Source organism: Molossus molossus, unplaced genomic scaffold (assembly GCF_014108415.1).
Source record: "Molossus molossus isolate mMolMol1 unplaced genomic scaffold, mMolMol1.p scaffold_m16_p_4, whole genome shotgun sequence".
Taxonomy (NCBI): Eukaryota; Metazoa; Chordata; class Mammalia; order Chiroptera; family Molossidae; genus Molossus; species Molossus molossus.
The window spans coordinates 32,841,293-32,854,194 of record NW_023425377.1 but is presented as its reverse complement, the minus strand read 5'-3'; positions in this window follow the sequence as shown (position 1 = coordinate 32,854,194).

Sequence of the window (12,902 nt, the reverse complement as noted above, 5' to 3'; positions counted from 1 at the left end):
ATATATGAACAAACAAAATGGCAATGAATACATATCTATCAACAATGGAATCTACAAACAAAATGAACAGGTAGATCAGAAACATTCTCATAGATACAGAGAACATTTTGTTGGTTGCCAGATGGGAGGGGGTTGGGAGAACGGGTGAAAAAGGTGAAGGGATTAAGAAGTACAAATTCATTGCTAACTGACAAATCTCAAAGGGAAAGGGGTTGTGGGGGTGGGAAGAAATAAACCAAAGAACTTATATGCATAACCAATGGACACAGACAATAGCGTGGGAAAAGGCTGGAGGGGGGCAGGAGTGGGGAGGAGGGAGTCAATGGGGGGGGGGAATGTGGAATATCTGTAATACATTCTACATTCAACAATAAAGATTAAAAAAAAAAATGTCAGTCAGTCCTAGGAGAAAAGGTATAACTGCTGAGTAATATGGTATCTCTTTGCATTCTCCCTGTAGCACGTTCCTGCACAAACAATTTCTATTTTATTATGAAACTTTTCTGGGCACTTTCCTATCCATTGGAGAATTTCTCCCACATAACCCAAAATATTATGGGTATTTCATGTTTAAGATTAATTTCTGTTTTAGGTATAGGAGTAGTTTCAGTTGATGGATAGCAAGCTAGCAATATTTCCTCACATGGAAATTCTTTGGCTCAGAGTCCCAGCAATCAGTCCTGAGAGGCACTCACAGGCTTTTGCTTTAAGTCCCACTGTACACTCCACAGGGGCTATTTTATAGAGAATTTGTCCCTACTGGCACTCCAGCTTCCTTTAAAATAATTTTTTTTCCCTTTATTGATTTTAGAGAGAAAGGAAGGGAGAGGGAGAGAAATAGAAACATTGATGAGCCCTGGCCAGTTTGGCTCAGCAGTTAGAGCGTCAGCCTGTGGTCCAGAGAGACCTGGGTTCGGTTCCTGCTAAGGGCACATACGTAGTAGCAGTTTGTCCCCAGCCCTGGTTGGGTTGTACAGGTGGCAGCCACTCGATGTGTCTCTTTCACGTCAATGTTTTTCTCTCTCTCTCCCTCCCACTGTACCTGAACAAAAAATGGAAAAATGTTCTCAGGTGAGAATAAAAAAAAAAAGAAACATCAATGAGCGAGAACATTGATTGGCCACCTCCTGCATGCCCTCCTCTGGGGATTGGTCCCACAACCTGGGCATGTGCCCCAACCAGGAATCAAACTGGTGACCTCTTGGTGCATGGGTCGATGCTCAACCACTGAGCCACACGGCTGGGACCAGCTTCCATTTTATACTATTGGAAATTAACAACCTGTGTGGGCTCAGGCTGCTATTCTATACGATGGACTGCCTGTGGACACCCTGGAATCAAGTTTTCTTATTCCCCACCTTTTTATCCTTTCTTTTCCCAAGCCACATATTTCAATGAGTCAGAGTAGTTCTAGCAAATTCCACTTCTCCTGACACCAACTTCAATGACTTTTGACACCAACTATCTGAAGTTGGACCAGACTTCACAGGTTAAGGCACAGCCCTCTACACTGCTCTCATGTCAGGCACCAGCTGCAAGCTTGAGGGGCCCCAGGCCATCCACACATCTGACCAGCTGGTAGAAATGTGGAGGTTCTCACTATTCCCTCAGAATCGATTCACTAGAACAACTCACAGAACTCAGGAATGTCCCTATACTTACAATGTTATTATAGTAAAGTAACAGATGTATTTGTAATATAAATTTGAAGAAGCCAAAGGCATGGCTGAATTAGGAGGCATGGCTGGTTCACCTGATGTTTAATCCCTGCTCCACCATAGTGGAGATAGTATAAGAGCCATATGACCTTGGGCAAATTGCTTAACTTTCTATTTGTTTGTTTCCATGCCTGCAAAATTGAAATGATGGTGACAATAATGGTACCTTCCTTATAAAAGGTTGATATAAAGTTGTGATTCTCAAAGTGTGTTCCTTGGGCCAGCAACATTAAGCGTCTCCTGGGAACTGAAATGAGAACATTCTCAGGCTTCACCCCACACCTACCAAATCAGAAACTCTGGTGTCTGGTTTTAAGAAGACTTCCAGGTGATCCTAGACATTGAGAACCACTGTTGATGAAAATGAGTTTATAATAAGTATTAGAACAGTGCCTGGCATATAGTAAGCAGAAACATCGATGAGAGAGAACATCGATTGGCCACCTCCTGCATGCCCCTCACTGGGGATCGGGCCCACAACCTGGGCATGTGCCCTGACTGGGAATCGAACCAGTGAACCAGCCGGGCCTCATTGGTTGATTCTTGTATAGGCCCTGACCAGGGATTCAACCTGCAACCTTGTCATATCAGGACGATGCTCTAACCAACTGAGCTACCTGGCCAGGGCCAGTATATTAATGAATATTTTTAAATTGGGTTAATAAGATATTGTCGAATATAATGTTTAATTTAGGGAAAAGAAAAAAAAAGGACATCCATACTGTTCTGCTAACAAAGAAATCCTGCTTAATTCCTAGTTGAAAGGCTTTAACATAACACTGCCAAACCCCTCATGATCTGATCCTTGTCTTCCTTTTCTGATATTTATATTCTCCCTGTATACCATGTATTCAACTCAGCATGGAAATTGCTTTCTCATACCTCCAAGACTTGGCCCATTCAGTTCCCTCTGAATGGAAATATCAATCGCCCCTTTTCTTTAAAGAACCCCTTTTCTCTCTCTCTTTTTTTTTTATCCTCACTTGAGGACTTTTTCCCATTTTTTGTTCAGATAGAGTGGAAGGGGGAGAGAGAGAGAGAAACATTGACGTGAAAGGGGCACATCGAGTGGTTGCCACCCGCACGATCCAACCAAGGCCGGGGACAAACTGCAACCGAGGTACATGCCCTTAGTGGGAACCAAAACCGGATCTCTCTGAACCGCAGGCTGATGCTCTAACCGCTGAGCCAAACAGGCCAGGGCTCACTTTCTACACTTGCAATATTTTGAATTCCTATGCATCCTTCAAAACCCCAGTTTCACCCTGGTTGGTTTTGATCAGCAGTTAGAGCATCGGCCTGTGGACAGAAGAGTCTCAGGTTCCATTCTAGTCAAGGGCACATACCTCGGTTGTGGTTCAGTCCCCAGCCCTAGAAGGGTCGTGCAGGAGGTAACCCGCGATGTGTCTCTCTCACATCGATGCTTCTCTCTCTCTCTCCTTCCCACTCTATCTGAAGATAGATGGAGAAATATCCTCTGGTGAGGATTTTAAAAAAAAACTAACCCAGTTTCAGTGTCACATCCTCTGCAATGATCCCACCCCTGTCCAGTCTGAGTCAGGCATTCACTAGGACTCCACTCCCTACACATCCCACTTACAATATTTATCATTGCAGTTATTACTGTTTACCTTTTCATTTCCTCCCTCTGGATCTTTTTTTAATTGAGGTAAAATTCACAATACATACAATTTACTATTTTAAAGTGTATATAGTTTAGTGGCATTTAGTGTATTCACAATGTTGTGCAACCGACATTTCTCTATAATTTCAAAACTTTTTCATCACCATCCAAAAATGTGTCATACCCATTAAGTATGTGTCACTTCCCATTTCCTCCTCTCCCTTTTCCAGGTACCAGCTTTCTGTCTCTATGGATTTGCCTATTCTGAGTATATTATATGAAAGAAATTGTACAATATGTGACTTTTAGCATCTGGCTTCTTTCACTGAGCATTAGTTTTTGAGGTTCATCCAAGTTGTGTAAATCAATACATGCCCCTTTTGGCTGAATAATATCCCATTTTATGTATATACCACAATTTGTTCATCTATCATCTGTTGATGGATATTTGGGTTGCTTCCACCTGTTAATTATTATGAATAATGCTGTTATAAACATGTATGTGTAAGTTTCTGTGTGGACTTATGGTTTTATTTCTCTCTTTTTATATTGTTGAGAGAGAGAGAGTAACATCCATGTCAGCAAGAAACATCAGTTGTTTGCCTCCCACATGCACCCCAGCCGGGGATTGAGCTTGCAAACTCTTGATGTACAGGACAATGCTCCAACCACCTGAGCCACCCAGCCAAGGCTGTTTTCATTTCTCTTATTTTCATTTCACTATATGAACATATGTCTTTCATTTCATACCAAGGAATGGCACTGATAGGTCATATGGTAATTATATGTTTAACTTTTTTTTTTTAATCCTCATCCAAGAATATTTTTCCATTTATCTTCAGATAGCATGTGAAGAAGGGGGAGAGAGAGAGAAACATCGATTGGCCGCCTCCCACAAGACCTCGACCAGGGCCATGGACCAAACTGTAACTGAGGCACATGCCCTTGACTGGAATCAAACCCATGACTCTTTGGTCCACAGGCTGATGCTCCAACTGCTGAGTTAAACGGGCCAGGGCATATATTGAACTTTTGATGAATCACCAAACTGTTTCCCCAGTGGCTGTACCATTTTTGCATTCCCACAAGCCATGTATGAGGGTTCCTATTTCTCCACAGCCTTGCCAAGAGTTATTTCTCTTTATACTAGAGTCATATTGTAGATGTGAAGTAGTACCCCCTTGAATTTTTTTAAACAGTATCCTAAAAATTTTTTTCCCCTTATTGATTTTAGAGAGAGAGATAGAAACATCAATGAGAGCGAACATTGATTGGGCGCCTCCTGCATGCCCTCCACTAGGGATTTGGCCCACAACCTGGGCATGTGCCCTAAATGGGAATCAAACCAGTGACCTCTTGGTGCATGGGTAGATGCTCAACCACTGAGCCACACTGACTGAACACCTCCTTGAATTTTTTTTAAAAAAATTTATTTTTTTATTTTTTCCATCACCATGTTTATTTCCCTTTTTAAAAATTGGTGCAAGTATTACAGATGTTCCTCCCTTTTTCCCCATTGACCCCCTCTTTCCCTCTCCCACCCCACTCCGCTTTCCCCAACCTAATGTCTGTGTCGATTGGTTGTACATATATGCATATAAATTCTTTGGTTTATCTCTTCCCACCCCTCTCATCCCCCATTCTTCTGAGGTTTGTTAGTCTGTTCCCTACTTCCATGACTCTGGATCTCTTTTGGTTGACAGCTTATTTTGTTCATTATGTTCCACAAATAAGTGAGATCATGTGGTATTTGTCTTTCTCTGACTGGCTTATTTCGCTTAGCATAATACTCTCCAGGTCCCTCTATGTCGTCTAAAAAGGTAAGAGATCTCTCTTTCTTATAGCTGCAGAGTAGTCCACTGTGTATATGTACCACAACTTTTTTATCTACTCATCTACTAATGGGCCCTTGAGCTGTTTCCAGATCTTAGTTACTATAAATAGCGCTGCTATGATCATAGGGGTGCATATATTCTTCCTGATTGGTGTTTCAGGCTTCTTAGGATATATTCCAAGAAGTGGATCACTGGGTCAAATGGCATTTCCATTTTTAATTTTTTGAGGAAACACCATATTGTTTTCCATAGTGGCTGCAACAGTCTGCATTTGCTAGAGTACTGTTTTCTCTACATCTTGCCACCACTTGTTGTTTGAGGGTTTGTTGATGGCCACCGTTCTGGCAGGTGTGAGGCGATATCTCATAGTTGTTTTACTTTGCATCTCTCTGATGATTAGAGATGTTGAACATTTTTTTATATGTCTCCTGGCCATTTGTATGTCCTGTTTGGAGAAGTGTCTATTCAGGTCCTCTGCCTATTTTTTAATTAGATTGTTTGTCTTCCTTTTGTTAAGTTTTATGACTATTCTATATATTTTGGATATTAACCCCTTATCTGATGTATCATTGGCAAATATATTCTCCCAGAGAGTGAGTTCCCTTTTCATTTTGATGCTGGTTTCTTTTGCCATGCAGAAGCTTTTTAGTTTGATGTAGTCCCACTTATTTTTTACTTTGTTTCTCTTGCCCTAGGCAATGTATCAGTGAAAATTATGCAACATATGATGTCTGAGATTTTTAAAAAAATTTTTTTCTTTATTGATTTTAGGGAGAGGGAACGAGAGATAGAAACATCAATGAGAGAGAACATCAACTGGCTGCTTCCTCCATGCCCTACACTAAGGAGTTTGGCCTACAACGTGGGCATGTTCCCTGACTGGGAATCAAACTGGCCACCTCTTGGTGCATGGGTTGATGCTCAACCACTGAGCCACACTGGCTGGGTGATGTCTGAGATTTTTCTACCTACATTTTCTTCTAGGATTTTTATGGTTTTATGGGTTACATTTAAGTCTTTTATCCATTTTGATTTTCTTCTTGTATATGGTATAAGTTGGTGGTCTAGTTTCATTTTTTTGCATGTAGCTGTCCAATTTTCCCAACACCATTTATTGAAGAGATTGTCTTTTCTCCATTGTATGCTCTTGCCTCCTTTGTTGAATATTAATTTTGCATACTGTCTTGGGTTGATATCTGGGTTCTCTATTCTGTTCCATTGATCTACATGCCTGTTCTTGTGCCAGTACCAAGCTGTTTTGATTACAGTAGCTTTGTAGTATAACTTGAACTGGCCAGGGCCTCCTTGAGTTTTTGATTTGTGCTTCCTTAATAACCAATGATTTTGAGCATTTTTCACATGCCTGTTAGCCATTTGTACAGCTTCTTTGTAGAAATATCTATTCAAGTTTTTTTGCCTAGTTTTTCAGTGTTTGTCTTTTAGCATTTCACAAATGAATAATGATGTTGAGCATCATTTCATGTGCTTGTTGGGAATTTGTATATCTTCTTTGAAAAAATGGCCATTCAAGTCATTTCCCCATTTTTTACTTGGGTTCTTGGTCATTTTGTTACTGAATTGTAGGAAGTCTTCATATATTATGGATACTAGATGATGATCGGACATATAATTTTTAAATATTTTCTTCAATTTTGTAGGTTGTCTTTTCATCATTTTGATAATGCCTTTTGATAAGCAAAAATTTTTAATTTTGATGAAATCCAGTTTATCCTTTTTTCTTTTGTGGCTCTTGATTTTGGTGTCATATTTAAGAATTTATTGCTAGGTCAGAGGTCATAAAGATTAATTTCTGTGTTTTCTTCTAAGAGCTTTACAGTTTAGGTCTTATATTTAGTTAGTTGGTCCATTTGAGTTAATTTTTTATTATGGTCTGAGGTAAGAGTCCAACTTTATCTATCTGTGTCTGGATATCCAGGTGTCCCAGTGCCATTTGTTAAAAAGATTAGTCCTTCCATGTTGAATGTTCTTGGCATCCTTGTCAAAATCAGCTGTCCATAGAAACATAGATTTATTTCTGGACTCCATTTCTCTTCTAACATTCTCTCTGTTTGTTCTTATGCCAGTACAACAGTGTCTTTTTTTTAGAGGGAGTACATTTATTGTTATTTTTTTTAATCCTCACCAGAGGATATTTTTACATTTTATCTTTAGACAGAGTGGGAGGGAGAGTGAGAGAAACATCAATGTGAGAGAGACACATCAATTGGTTGCCACCCTCACTACCCCAACTGGGCTGGGGACGAATCGCAACTGAAGTATGTGCCCTTTGCCGGAATCAAACCCGAGACTCTTTGGTCAGCAGGCCGATGCTCTAACCACTGAGGCCAACTGACCAGGGTGAGAGTACATTTATTAAAGCTGAGGGCTGTGAAATAAGGAAGGGCCGAGGATAGAAGAAGAATAGGAAAGAGACTAGGCGGGGCTGCTGTGGCTCTCTAGAAACGTTTTAGGAAAGAAGTGAGCCAAAGTGGGCCTGCTGTCAGCTCACTGGACAGTCAGGGGAAGGGAGCCTTGGAGACAGGTTCAGGGGCTTAGCCCAGGATGAGCTGCCGCTGCCCATTGCTTCCCTGGTTACAAGTCTCATGAGGACCTTCGCGTTTAGGAGAAAAAAAATTCATTTAAAAAGAATATTCAAGTGGGTGTAACCCAAGGAGGGTGTGTCAACACTGTCTTGATTACTGTTGCCTCTCAATAAATTATTTTTTCTTTTTTTTAGGGAGAGAGGGAGGAAGAGAGAGAGAAACATTGATGTGAGAGAGACACATTGAGTGGTCGCCACCCACACGACCCCAACCGGGGCCAGGGACAAACTACAACTGAGGTACATGCCCTTAGTGGGAAACAAACCTGGGCCTCTCCGGTCTGTGGTCGACGTTCTAACCGCTGACCTAAACCAGCCAGGGCACCTCTCAATAAATTTTGAAATCACCTGGCTGGTGTGGCACAGTGGTTGAGCGTTGACCCATGCACCAGGAGGTTGCTGGTTCAATTCCCAGTCAGGGCACATGCCCAGGTTGTGAGCCACATCCCCAGTGGAGGGCATTCAGGACGTGGCCAATCTATGTTCTCTCTCATCGATATTTCTATCTCTCTCTCCCTCTCCCTTCCTCTCTTTCTAAAAATCAATAAAGAAAAAAAATTTTTTAAATTTTTTTAAATCAGGCAGTATGAGTACTCCAACTTTGTTCTTCTTTTATAAGATTGTTTTATCTATTCAGCATTAGTTGAAATCTATATGAACTTTAGAATCATTGTGTCAATGCATACAAAATGTTGGCTTAGATTTTTATAACATTTTTGTTGAATCTGTAGATGAATTAGGAGAGAATGGACATCTTAACAATATTAAAATCCATAAACATGGAATGTTATTCCATTTATTTTGATCATCTTTAATTTTGTTCAACAATATTTTGTAGTTTTATAAGTATAAGTTTGCTCTTCTTTTGTTATATTTACTCCTAAATATTTTATTCTTTTTGATGTTACTGTGTATGGAATTTTTTTTTTTAATCCTCACCCGAGGACATTTTTCAATTTTTTGTTCAGATAGAGTGGGAGAAAGAGAGAGGGAGAGAGAGAGAGAGAGAGAGAGAGAGAGAGAGAGAGAGAGAGACATTGACGTGAAAGGGACACATCGAGTGGCTGTCTCCCGCACGACCAACCAGGGCTGGGGACAAACTGCAACTGAGGTATGTGCCCTTAGCGGAAACCGAACCTGGGTCTCTCTGGACCGCAGGTCGACGCTCTAACTGCTGAGCCAAACTGGCCAGGGCTGTGTATGGAATTTTTAAATTTTATTTTCAGGATGTTCATTGCAAATATTTACGTATAAACCAACTTTTAATTCCTGGGATAAATCCCAGTTGGTCATGATGTATAATTCTTCTTATACATTGCTGGAAAATTTTTTACCTGATTGAATTAATAAATTATTAAGACAGTCTGAACATGCAGTGGTGACTGTTTCAGGGGAAGCTGGAGTTTCTTCAGAATTTAATTGAAGAGGCATGATTTCAGAGACCTTGTTTGTTATTCCCAGGTTAGTCATATAGTAGAATAATAATTCTCAATATTATAATTCCCATAATACCGATTAATCCCACCCCCCTGCCACGTCCTCTCCCTAGAAGGTGCATTCCTGAAGCTTTCCTCTCCATATCCGAACTTTGTCAGACAATGTGGTTGGAAGAGGACGCAGCACTATACCATACTGAAAAAGAAAACTAGAACATTTTTTAAGTATTCAAATTTCCAAGTCATTGTTCAAATTTCTTTTATTCCAGGTAATTCTAAAGAGCTTCCCATGATTTGGAGAATTCGAGGGCTCTGAGCATTAGAAGAAATAGCAGGGAGGGGCAGGGTTGTATAAGAAAAGAAGGCGCCCTGGCCGGTTTGGCTCAGCGGTTAGAGCATCCACCTGTGGTCTGGAGAGACCCGGGTTCGGTTCCCGCTAAGGGCATGTACCTCGGTTGTAGTTTGTCCCTGGCCCTGGTTGGTCGTGTGGGTGGCAGCCACTCGATGTGTCCCTTTCACATCGATGTTTGCCTCTCTCTCTCTCTTCCTCTCTCCCTCCCACTCTATTTGTGCAAAAAATGGAAAAATGTCCTCGGGTGAGGATTAAAAAAAAAATTATTAAGAAAAGAAGGCGCCGTAGGAGGGAACAAAAACTCTTGACTCAGCGTATGAGGATTTTTGAGGAAATGAACTAATGTCCAGATGGTTTCAGATGACAGGATAGAAACAAAAGAGGAAGCTATAAGGAGATTGATTTTGGCTCAGAAAAGGAAGTCTTATGATCTCCAATTCTACCTGTGCAGTAAAAATTTGTCACACCACACTGGATATCCGACCTCATTATGCCATGTGGAAGTGGATGGCTTCTCTTAGCTCACCTCCTGCTCCTTGTCTCACTTCCTTCTTTGTTTAGGGCACATTTTTCAGCCTTCCTCTTATCAGTACAACTTGCTCAATTTTGGGGCCTTACTTGGGCGGCCCTGTACACCCACCCTCAGTTTTTTTTTATCCTCACCTGAGGACATTTTTCCATTTTTGTTCAGACAGGGAGGGAGGGAGAGAGAGAGAAACAGCAACATGAAAGAGACACATCGAGTGGCTGCCACCCACATGACCCAATCAGGGCCGGGGACAAACTGCAATCGAGGTACATACCCTTAGTGGGAACCAAACCCCGGTCTCTCTGGACTGCAGGCCAACGCTCTAGCCAAACCGGCCAGGGGCCCCACCCCCAATTTTGAATGACTCCTGCCCCTAGGCTGCTGTGCACTATCAGATCAAAAAAACACTACATACCTTTCAACTGGAACCGTGACACTTATATTATGTTCTCCAACCTCAGCTAAGCAGATATTATTATTTGACCTTAGTGAAGTACATAAGTGTTTTCTCAACTCATGGCAGCCATAAAGCCCTCAGCCCACTCCTCTCATTCATATTCCATCAATTATTTAGTAAAGATTTATGGAGCACCTGCCATGTGCCAGGCACTGATTCAGGGACTGAAGATTCAGAATGAAACAAGATTGACACAATTGTTGCTCTGGTGAAGGTTTCAGTACCGTACTAAACAATAAAAAACAGATATAAATAGCCTTGACCAGCCCTGGCCGGTTTGCTCAGCGGTTAGAGCGTCGGCCCGTGCACCAGAGAGTCCCGGGTTCGGTTTGTCCCCAACCCTGGATGGGGTTGTGTGGGTGGCGACCAGTCAATGTGGCTCTCTCACATTGATGTTTCTTTCTCTCTCTTCCTCCCTCTCTCCCTCCCGCTCTATCTGAAGATAAATGCAAAAATGTCCTCAGATGAGGATAAAGAAAAAAACAGATATAAATAAAGAAGATGATTTTCTTTTCTTTTTTTTTTTTTTTTTATCCTCACTCGAGGACATTTTTCCATTTTTTGTTCAGGTAGAGTGGGAGGGAGAGAGAGGAACAGAGAGAGAGAGAGAAACATCGATGTGAAAGGAACACATCGAGTGGCTGCCACCCGCACAACCGACCAGGGCCGGGGACAAACTGCAACCGAGGTACGCGCCCTTAGCGGGAACCGAACCCGGGTCTCTCCGGACCGCAGGCCAACGCTCCAACCGCTGAGCCAAACCGGCCAGGGCAAGAAGATGATTTTCATTTGAGATCAATGCTGGGAAGAAAATGAAATGATGAGGTATGAGGGATTGCTGCACATAAGGTGACATTTGAGTAGAATCCTGAACAATGAGAAAGTGCCTGACATTCGAAGATCTGTATTTAGAACTTCAATGTCAAATTCACTGCTACCACAATTACCCAACAATATGTCTGCCCAGATATTCTACCTTCTAGCCTGGACTGTAAATTGACTGCTTCTGTGCTTGCACTAAGACCAACCTCTCTGCTGGTGAATTAAGTCCTTTTATTTACTCAAGGGCAGACCCCCAGCATGACTCTCTTCTTTCTCCTGAATCATCAAGTTTTCCTTCTCTACTGGATTATTCCTATCTGCACACAACCATACTATTTCTCTCATCTTAAAAACCATTTAACATAACATACTCAATAGTGAAAGACTATAAACTTTTTCTCTAAGGTCAGAGAGTGATGGCTCCTAAGCTTACCAAGAGTAAGAGCTAAAGTCTTTACTATGCTTTATATTTACAGTGCTCGCTCAAACTATCTGTGGCATGGGACCAAGTTTCACTTTTAAAGTTCTAATCTATCGCAGATGATACTTTTGTACAATACGATAGAAATATTGATGCAATACGAAATTTTATAAAGTTTTAAAATACTTATTCTTGACATTTTTACTTTTCTCCACATGGGGCAGTAATAAACAATTTGCAGGCTGGTCCTAGCTTTGGACTTTATTTTGAGTAGCATTGTCTTAGAAGGCCCTACATGATCTAGCCCTGCTACTCTCTAATCTCATCTCTTACATTCTCCCCACCACCCCTGCTCACTCTCCTTCAGCCACACTGGCCTCCTTATTGTTTCCATTAACATCACAAAAACCTCAGGATCTTTGTACTTGCTGTTGTCTCTGCCTCAAATACTATTCCCCTGGACATCCTCAAACTTTCTCTTCCAATTCATTTGGGTATCTGTTCAAAAGTCCTCCATCAGAAAGGTTTTCCCTAACAATCCTATATAACATATCAATCTTCAACACTCTGTCTCCCTTCTCTCCATAGCACTCATCAAAGTCTGATATATTATATGTGAAAGGGTTAATAACATCTTAAAGGGTAAAGGCAAAAGCTTGAAAAAGGTGGAAACTATAAAAAATGGATTGCTTGCATGACCTTTGCTCAGCATTTTGTTAGGTACAAATTTGATCTTTGCTCAGCCTTCTGTTAAGTATGGCTTATCTGGATTATCCATAAGATAATGAATCACTCAGCAGATGCAGGACGAGATACCAGGCCAGTCCAGCTACAAAGTGGATAACGGGCCATGCAGAGTAGTGAGCAGGAACTACCAGAAGCTAGAAGCAGAGTATATCACCTACATCCCAACTGTTGTTTGAGGCTGACTCCTTTTTCAGGCTCAGCCCACCTACTCCCAAGCACATGCAATAAAATTGTTTTGCTCTACACTGGCCTTGCGTTGTGGATATGATCTCCCACTGGCTCAGACCTTCTAATATGTTTATTGTCTTCCTCTCACCCCCAACAGCCAACCAGAATCTGAACTCCATACAGTGGAACCT